We start from the raw sequence: 10,407 nt of genomic DNA, 5'->3' as shown, positions 1-10,407 counted from the left end.
AGCACAACAGCTTACAATCTTGCATAAATCTACAGTATTCCCTCTCCCATAACTGGTCCTGTAGCACGTGCCTGAGTATTCCTTCTGAGCAAAATGCCAGTCTGGCTTGAGTTTGTGGGATTTTATCAGCTCTCCAATGTGAAATGTCACTTTAAGTTGTGGAGTCCTTCCAATGACCAGTAACAACACTTGTGGCCTGACACAAACAGAGACCCTAACTAGCTAACTATAGGCCTGGACTCAGTCTCAAGGCGCCAACACTGAAATGAGGTGCGTGCACGATCTTACCGAAACGGGTCTACTTTTCATCCACTGGTGATTCTGAACAGAACAAATGTCTCTCCAACAAGCATGCGGTATCGCAGTATATGTTGCTTAGTTCCTCTGCTCTCATCAGCATTCCTGGCAGCAATCTCATCAGCTTCCTGGCAGCAATCTCATCAGCTTCCTGGCAGTAATCTCATCAGCTTCACTTAGCTGCAGCTCTGGTTACGGAGGGATGCTCTCACACCTGAATGTCATCAGATTCTCAGCTCACTCGGCCCCCCTCATTCACCATTCTCCAGAACATGTCTGCTCTCTCTTCTTCCTGTTCTCTCTCAACTCTGTGTGAAAACTCCACCTCTTCATGAATATAGAAATAGCTATGCAGTCTGAGGCTGTGTTAGAAAAACAGTGACATCTTGTGGCTAAACTGCAGAATGCCAGTAAAAACATTTAATTTACTCCACACAAGCAGTATTCAAACAATGAGAGCTGTTTCCCAATCTCACATGAAACCCCACTAGAGGTGGCAAACTTGCTATGGTTGGAGCCTCTGTGGGTACCGGGGCAGGGACAACCCACCATTCCTCCCCCTCCTCTAAGGAGATTTCCTCTGTACTCTGAGCAGGAGGAGCCATCTCCTCCACGCACACTGGTTCATCAAAATTACAACGCCTCAGCATGTTACAGTGCAAGTTTTGTGAGGGCCCCCCAGTCCCTATTGGCTCTACCTCATAGACTGGGATGGCAGGGTCTACCCTCCCCTTCACTGTGTATGGGACCGCCTTCCACCACCCATCCAACTTTCCAGACGGCCGCTTGGCTTTGACTATTACTCGATACCCCTCCTTCTGCACTGGTCTTGGATTGGGGTGTACCACTTGTCTAAGGCGTTCCCCCACAACCTTGTGGATCGCTCTCAGCCGGCAGCGGTGCTCTTGCACCCATGCAGTAGTTTTTCTTGGTGGTGGCTCCATCAGATCGGGCATGTGGAGATCTTCAATCTCCCTGATACTCCCAAACATGAGCATATGTGGGGAGTATCCGGTGGTACTGCGTACCCTGTTATTATATGCCCACATCAGTTCAGGTAGGTATTCGGGCCACTGAGCTTTTTGGCGGTCCTCCAGAGTCCGCAGCATCTGGAGCAAGGTGCGGTTGAACCGCTCGCACACCCTGTTTCCCTGGGGGTGATACGGGGTGGTGCGGGAACGTTCGATCCTATACAGTTGGTACAACTCATTCATTAGATTACCCTGAAAACATGCCCCCTGGTCTGAATGTATTCTCTGTGGACACCCGAACACCTGTATAAAGTGTTTGCAGACTGCTTCAGTGGCCGATTCTGCCGTCTGGTCTCTGGTGGGTACAGCCACCGCATACTTTGTGAAATGATCTGTCATGACTAGACAGTACAAGTGTCCCGAGGTAGACTACCCAATCTGTACATAATCGATCATAAGGAGCTCTAGGGGTGCTGATGTCCGGATGGCCTGGACAGGAGCCCACTGTTCAGTACTCTTACTCAGCCCGCAGGGTCGACACTTAAGACATGCCTTCGGCCACCATGTCTGCCAAATCTGGACAGTACACGAGCCGCTGGAGCCACTTGAACGTTTTATCGCTCCCAAAATGGGCACCCCTATCATGGGCTTCCCGGGCAGCCTCCGGTCCCAATGACATGGGGATGACAATCTGTCGCCGGTACTGCAACTCTGACTGCAAGTATATGGTCCGACACAGGAGGCCCTGGGTAACAGCTTATCCCACTGCCTCAACAACTTTTGGCCCTCGGGAGTCAGTCAAGCCCGCTCTTCTGACCAAGGCTAGATCTTGGTCCGGACCCATTCTTTCACTTTCCACAGGTCCGGGCAGCTAACCTGGACCCTCTCCCAATCAGCCAATGTCTTTCTCAGCACCATTGGCATCCCGGACGCCAGCCCACTTGAATGTGCCATGTCCTGGAACATGGGTAATCGACCAAGGTCAGGAGTTTCAGTGTCCTCTAGCTCCTCATCGGCACTCTGAGCCGACAACCCTACAGGGACTTGGGAGAGTGCGTCAGCATTGCCGTTCTCCCTACCTGACCGGAACTTAATGCGGTATTGGTACTTAGAAAGGCGAGCCAACCACCTCTGCTCAAGCACACCGAGTTTGGCATTTTCCAGATGTGCTAATGGGTTGTTGTCCGTCATCACGGTCACCTCTGCACCGGTCAGGTACTCCACGAACTTTTCAGTCATGGCCCACACCAGTGCTAGTAGTTCCAATTTAAAGGAGCTATAGTTGTCAGGGTTGCGCTCTGACTCCTTCAGAGCCCGGCTGCCACAGGCAATGACTCTTTCACATCCATCCTGGACTTGGGATAACACAGCCCCCAGACCATGTAGACTTCCGTCAGTGTATAGCAGGAATGGGGTGTCGAACCGCGCATAAGCCAGAATCGGGGCACTGATCGGCGCCCCCTTCACTGCTTCAAAGGCCCCTTGTTGCTGGGGTCCCCACTCGATGGGATGATTCTTCGGGCCCCCTGCATTGCCCCTTAATAACTCGTTTAACGGGCCCACCAAATGAGCAAACTTGGGTATAAACCTCCTGTAGTAGCCGGCCAGTCCAATGAACGCCCGCACCTCTTGCAGTGTACTTGGCTGGGGCCACTTCTGGACGGCCTCCACCTTGTCGAGGGCTGGCTTTACCCCCTCTTGGGTGACCAAATGTCCCAAATACTCTATCTGCTGTCGAAATAGTTGGCACTTCTTGGGCTTGATTTTGAGGCCATGGTCTCGCAGCCGTCCTAAGACCTGTCACAGTTTCTGGAGCTGATCCTCAAAAGAGGCCCCAAACACTACTACGTCGTCCAGGTATATCAATACCGACTCGAAGTTGAGATCTCCCAGACAGTGCTCCATCAACTGCTGGAATGTTCCCGGGGCATTGGACAGGCCGAATGGCATCCGGTTGAACTCGTAGAGACCCATAGGTAGGATGAAGACCGTCTTCGCTTTGTCCTTCTTGGCCACCGATACCTGCCAATACCCACTGGTCAGGTCAAGAGTCGAGAAGAACTTCACATGACTCAGGACGGACAACGATTCCTCAATCCGTGGAAGGGAGTAGGCATCCCGGATGATCTGGGCATTCAGCTTCCGATAATCCACGCAGAAACAGAGACTCCCATCTTTCTTCTGCACCAAGACTACTGGAGCAGCCCAAGGACTTTGACTCTCCTGGATCACCTGGTTTTCCAACATGCTGGCCACCATATCCTTCACCTCCTGGTACATTTTAGGCGGGATTTGCCGGTAATGTTCCCTGATCAGTGCAGCATTGCCGGTGGGGATTTCGTGTTCGATGGTGGAGGCACACCCGAAGTCCTCATCATGTCTCAAGAAGGCCTCCTGAAATTCCCAAAGGGTGTCTTCCAGCAACTTCTGTTGTCCTGGAGTCAGGATCTTGCAGTTCACCCCCATGATCACTCAACCGCTACACTCCGCTGTCGGGGTCTCCCATTGATGGACCTCTACAGCATAGGTCCAGGCTGACCTCCTATCTGGCCGTAGCATGAAGCTCCTCCGTCAAGGAGTATCCCCTTCGGACACATAAACTTTGGCCAGCAAGGTATTCCCAGGGACGGTTAACTCACTTGAAGGTGAGTGCGGCTGCCAGTCTGTAGAGTGGGGTGCAGGATATGTCCATCAGTCTGGGGAAGGGAGATTGGGGCTGTCAGTCTTTAGAGTGAGGTGCAAAATGTGTCCATCACTCTGGGGGAAGGAGAGTGGGGCTGTCAGTGTGTAGAGTGGGGTGCGGGATGTGTCCATCACTCTGGGGGAAGGAGAGTGGGGCTGTCAGCCTGTAGAGTGGGGTGCGGGATGTGTCCATCACTGGGGGGGAAGGAGAGTGGGGCTGTCAGCCTGTAGAGTGAGGTGCGGGATGTGTCCATCACTCTGGGGGAAGGGAGAGTGGGGCTGTCAACCTGTAGAGTGAGGTGCGGGATGTGTCCATCACTCTGGGGGAAGGAGAGTGGGGCTGTCAGCCTGTAGAGGGAGGTGCAGGATGTGTCCATCACTCTGGGGGAAGGAGAGTGGGGCTGTCAGCCTGTAGAGTGAGGTGCAGGATGTGTCCATCACTCTGGGGGAAGGAGAGTGGGGCTGTCAGTCTGTAGAGTGGGGTGCAGGATGTGTCCATCACTCTGGGGGAAGGAGAGTGGGGCTGTCAGTCTGTAGAGTGGGGTGCAGGATGTGTCCATCACTCTGAGAGAAGGAGAGTGGGGCTGTCAGCCTGTAGAGTGGAGTGCAGAATGTGTCCATATCCCTAGATATTTTATTTAGTGAGCACAGCTCTTTTTACCTAAACTCATTACTAGAGGCTGAATCCCTGAGCAGTGAATAAGGAATTTGCCAACTCCTGGATCCATTTCAATACAACATACAAAGGATATAGAATAGGATGGAATATATTTAATCAGTAAAACTGTATTACAAGCATACATCAGCAGATGGGGATCTAACCTCAAGCTTTAGAGACACACATTGCACTGCATACGTCAATCACTGGCAATTCACAATATACATGAATATACAATGTAATAGTTGAAGGTTGGATGTCTTCTATGTGTATAATAATGAGCCCATTCAGCACAATGCTGGCTGTACTCATTAATCCCCATTGCTGTAATTATGCCATCATTTTTTTTAACAACTTCCATTCCATTAATAGGAGATTACACACATGGTTGGGTTACAACAATAGCTTCTGCATGATAAATTCTTCTTCTTTACATTTTCTTCCATTTCTAACACTGATTAGTAGAAAATGAACGTTCAGTTTTGCCTAACAACAACCACAGCAGTTACCCGCTGACACTGACATTGTAGGTATTAGGCCTCATTCACATTGGCGCAGAGGCCTGTACACCGTGAATGCGCCTGGAGTTTATTTGGCCTGAATCAACATTCTGTGGAGTCCTATTCAATCCTGTGGAGTCCTATTCAATTCTGTGGAGTCATATTCAATCCTGTGGAGTCCTATTCAATTCTGTGGAGTTCTATTCAATTCTGTGGAGTCCTATTCAATTCTGTGGAGTCCTATTCAATCCTGTGGAGATGCGTCATCCGCACGGACACAGGGATTCAGCATAGTGTGACAAGCGTGCGGGTGAGCGGCCCAAAGTGCAACTAGTATCCAATATATCCATTTATTTTTTTTATTTTGCATGCTTCTATTTTTTTTTCGCTACACTTACATGCACAGCACGTTTCCTAGCAAAATCAGTTACAGTTTTCGTTCACTGGATTACACAGGGGAAGAGGGGAAGAGGGTTTGAGGTTTTCCCTCCCCCTCCTTGGAAACTTTTCTCCACTGATGGAAAGTAATCTGAGCCCTACTATACTTGGTGGTCTGTAGCATTTGGCCAATAGATCTCTGATTGAATGAATGACGACTCTGTTTGACATGGATTCTTTCTGATCGATGATCATTATTTATGATTGTTGGAGGCCCCCCTCTGTCCATCCAGATACGATAGACCCAAATCTTGCAGGAGCTATCTGAGATTCTGTTGGTATCATCAACTGGAATTTATGCTTTGTTTTGTTCCCTGAAGAAGTGGGCTCTGTCCCACTAAACGTGTTGGAATTCCCAAAACAAAGTACCTTTTCATGGTTTCAAGTGGAAACTACATGTTTATTCTTTCATCAGCACCTATGATACTATCTGTTTAGGTGTCCTATATCAACATTAATACAATTATCTGTTTCCATTGATAGCCATGTACCATCTTATCCACTATTAGTACAGTTTAGCCGAATGGCTCTAAGGCTATGGCTGCTGTGTTTTGCGGCTGATACCCGTGATGACGTCTGCGTCTAGGACATCAGCAACAAGTTACTGTGGCCGGGTCTCACTTTCTGTATTTTATTTTTATGGTTCTCTATGTTTATGTCTGATGAATATGCTCCACCTATGGGTGTTTTTTTTAACCTAAAGGTGTTCAATTTTATCTACTGTTCCTATATTTGTTCAATTCACTTTTATTGGTATGGTTTTGTACCTTTAAAACCCCATTAGCTTTTCTGTTTAGGGTTTTTCTCAACAGTTTACGTTCACACCTGCGGAATGCGTCGTGCTATTTTAGTGTTTTTTTGCTACGTTTGTCCCCCAGCCCACTTGAATGAGCTTCCCTATGTGCGACAAATGCACCAAAGTACCAAATAATGCATTTTGTGATCGGAATTTTGCTGCATTTTTTAAATGAAAAGCATGTGACAGAACAACAGACTACTACCTGTGTTTAGGGGGTCATTAAAAAATATTGGCACCCCAAGCGCATTGCGGGTTTTGCTGCATTTGTAGCAGGTTTCCAAAAACGTGGGCAGAAATGTACGTTTCTGTCCATGTTTTCAAAATGACTAGGTGTGAAAGCAGTCATATAGAAAAAATGAACTAACGCCAGACACCCTCCCCACCCCCCTGGTCTCCACTGTACTTACCTTCATGGGTGATGAGCTCTCAGTGTCCATGCAACATGTCTTGTGGTCCAAGGATTGAATTTCTCTTCTCCGTCTTCTCTGTGCAGGGACAGACCAGAGTGATTCTGATTGGTCAGAGCCTGCACAGTGAATGGTTCCTTTTCTTTTTTTCTATGAAGGTGAACTAACACTTTAGGTGGGTTTGGACAAACCATTAAGTTCTGATGTGGATGCCTCCAAAGGCCAGCTTTTTTTTTTAAAGAGAACCTGTTGCTTTAACCATTTAAAAAGCATTTGCTGGAATTTTGGAATCACAGCTGCAGCAATGATCAAGATATCATCATTTGGAGCTGGTGATTCCCTACAAAGTAAAAGTGATATGAGTGGTTATATAGCTGCTCGATCACACTTACTTTCAGGGGAAGGTGGATACCTCCCCCCCCCTTCTGCCTCTGCCAGATGCCTTTACAGGGCTCTCCCATCCTGGGAGCCTGGTATTGATGCAACCGCTTTGGATTCCCTAGACAGAGAGATCAACTTCTGTTGTTCCTGACACTCTGTGATGTCAGAAACCGAAAGCAACGTGGATTTCATCATTTCTGGTTTCAGTTTGTTTATAAGCAGTTACCACCAGCAGTGTCACTAGGGTTGGTGTCACCTGGTACAGTAAAACATGGTGTCATCCCCCCCAGCAGGACAGGCAGTAAAGCACTGAGAAGACTAGCACATCGGTACAGCTCTCCCCCCATTAATGTCCTCAATGACCCTATTATTGTCCTCAGCCCCCTATTACTGTCCCTAGTCCCCCAATTACTGTCCTTAGTCCCCCCAATTAATGTCTTCAGCCTCCTATTAGTGTCCTCAGTGTCCCCTATTACTCTTTCCCTGCCATAGCACCCCATTACTATCCTCAGCTCCCCCCCCCACAGTGCCCCATTACTGTCCGCAGCTCCTCCCCCCCACAGCGCCCCATTACTATCCTAAGCTCCTCCCCCCCACAGTGCCCCATTATTGTCAGCAGCTCCCCCCCACAGTGCCCTATTACTGTCTGCATCTCTGTCCCCACAGCATCCCAATACTGTCCTCAGCCCCCCCCCCCCACAGCGCTCCATTACTGGTCTCAATTCCCCCACCCCCCAAAGTGCCTCATTACTGTCCTCAGCGCCCCCTTCCTGTACAGCACCCCATAAATGTCTTCAGCTCCCCTCCCCCCTCATACCGCCCCAATACTGTCCTCCCCCCACAACGCCCCATTACTGTCCTCAGCTCTTACCCCTACATTGCCCCCTCATTGCCCATCCTGTCTTACCTTACACAGACAGCGCAGAGGGCTGGAGACACAGTGGGTCTGGACAGAGGGCGGGAGCTGCAAGCTGGTGATTGGTTGCTAGGACCACCTTGCATCCTAAACCAATCACCTGCTGTTAACTTGGGCAGCCCCACCCTCTATCCAGAGCTGTCCTGCCAGAGGGGTCCCTGAGAGAATGACAGCTGCAGCTTGTAAATGGCATGATTGGTGTCACCCTTCTGGAAGGTGTCTCCTTGGTGCAGTCTGCACCTCCTGCACCCCCATAGCGACACCACTGGTTACCGGCTGCTAAAGCATCTCACCAAACCAATCTCAGTTTGATCAGATGCTTTGGAGAGCAGAGGGGAGATCTGGGGTCTAATAGACCCCAGATCTCTCCATGGATAGGACCTGTCATGGTCCATGGTCCATGCTATCACAAGGGATGTTGTTCATCCCTTGTGATAGCAACAAAGTTAATTCAAAACGGTACAGTATAAAAGAAAATTAAATTATATAAATAATAAAATTAAAAACACATTTTTAAAGTGCTCCCCCCATGCTCACATGCAAATGTGAACACACAAATAGGTCCCATATAAAGCGTGACATGTTAGGTATCTATTTACTTGATGTAACATCATCTTTTATATCCACTTGCCAACTGCCCACAGTAGTTGTAGTGCGGCATGCACAGGCAGAGCGACATACTGGTATGTCGCTCTGGCCATACTAACACAGGGGGGCGCTGTGCTCCCACTCGGTCGACTGCTGTGTTCATCGGACACAGAGGAATGTGGACCCCGGTAATCGAGGATCAGTGATCATCGCTATGTGATCACAGTGTCAACAAAGCTGTTATGAATCAACTTGATTCATAACAGCTTTGCTTTCCTTCCTAGTAAGCTGTGATTGGCTCTCACATGGTACATGGGCCAATGACAGCACCCTGTACCATGTGATTAGCTGTAGCCGATCACTAGTATTTTGAACTGTCATGAACTTAACCCATTCCTGACAGTTCAAAGCAAGTGCTGCATTGCAGGTGCAATGACTAGAGATGAGCGAATCGAACCAGGCGAACCGGAATTCGATACGAATTTCAGGAAAAATTCGATTCGCGTCGAATCCGAATATTTGCCTACTTCGGGTGCGCGAATCGGATTTTTCCCGATCAGCCGGCAAAAGTGTCCCTGCAGAGAGCTCCGCTATTTCTGACAGTTCTCTGACAGAAGGAACACATGTACAGTGGTTGAAACATTGTATCTATTTGTTTCCATTTAGGATACAGATGTTTTTATTCGGAAACAGATGTTTCAACCACTGTACATGTGAAGGAGCTGTCAGAGAACTGTCAGAAATAGAGGAACTCTGCAGATACACTTTTTGCCGGTTTGGAATTCTTATTTTCATCCTACTTCTTCTTCTTCTTCTTCATCCTCATCCTCAGAAGAAGAAAAGGATGAGGATGAAGAAGAAGAAGAAGTAGGATGAAAATAAGAATAATTCCAAGCCGGCAAAAAGTGTATCTGCAGAGCTCCTCTAAGTGTATCTGCAGAATAGAGGAGCTCTGCAGATACACTTTTTGCCGGCTTGGAATTAATCTTATTTTCATCCTACTTCTTCTTCTTCTTCATCCTCATCCTCAGAAGAAGAAGAAGAGGATGAGGATGAAGAAGAAGAAGAAGAAGAAGAAGTAGGATGAAAATAAGAATAATTCCAAGCCGGCAAAAAGTGTATCTGCAGAGCTCCGCTAAGTGTATCTGCAGAGCTCTGCTATTTCTGACAGTTCTGTGACATTCACTCCATACAGCGGTTGAAACATTGTATCTATTTGTTTCCATAAATGGATCCATTTATGGAAACAAATAGATACAATGTTTCAACCGCTGTATGGAGTGAATGTCACAGAACTGTCAGAAATAGCCTAAGAAATAGCGGAGCTCTGCAGATACACTTTTTGCCGGCTTGGAATTCTCCTTCTTCTAATCCTTCTTCTTCTTCTCATCCTTCTTCTTCTTCTCATCCTTCTCCTTCTTCTCATCCTTCTCCTTCTTCTCATCCTTCTCCTTCTTCTCATCCTTCTTCTTCTTCTCATCCTTCTCCTTCTTCTCATCCTTCTCCTTCTTCTCATCCTTCTCCTTCTTCTCATCCTTCTTCTCATCCTTCTCCTTCTCATCCTTCTCCATCTTCTCATCCTTCTCCTTCTCCTTCTTCTCATCCTTCTCCTTCTCCTTCTTCTCATCCTTCTCCTTCTTCTCATCCTTCTCCTTCTCCTTCTTCTCATCCTTCTCCTTCTTCTCATCCTTCTCCTTCTCCTTCTTCTCATCCTTCTCCTTCTCCTTCTTCTCATCCTTCTCCTTCTCCATCTTCTCATCCTTCTCCTTC

Source organism: Staurois parvus, unplaced genomic scaffold, assembly GCF_062004578.1.
Source record: "Staurois parvus isolate SC_StPar_1 unplaced genomic scaffold, SC_StPar_1.0 ptg001642l, whole genome shotgun sequence".
In the NCBI taxonomy this organism is placed as follows: Eukaryota; Metazoa; Chordata; class Amphibia; order Anura; family Ranidae; genus Staurois; species Staurois parvus.
The sequence above is the reverse complement of the archived record's forward strand: the minus strand, read 5'-3'. Positions refer to the sequence as shown.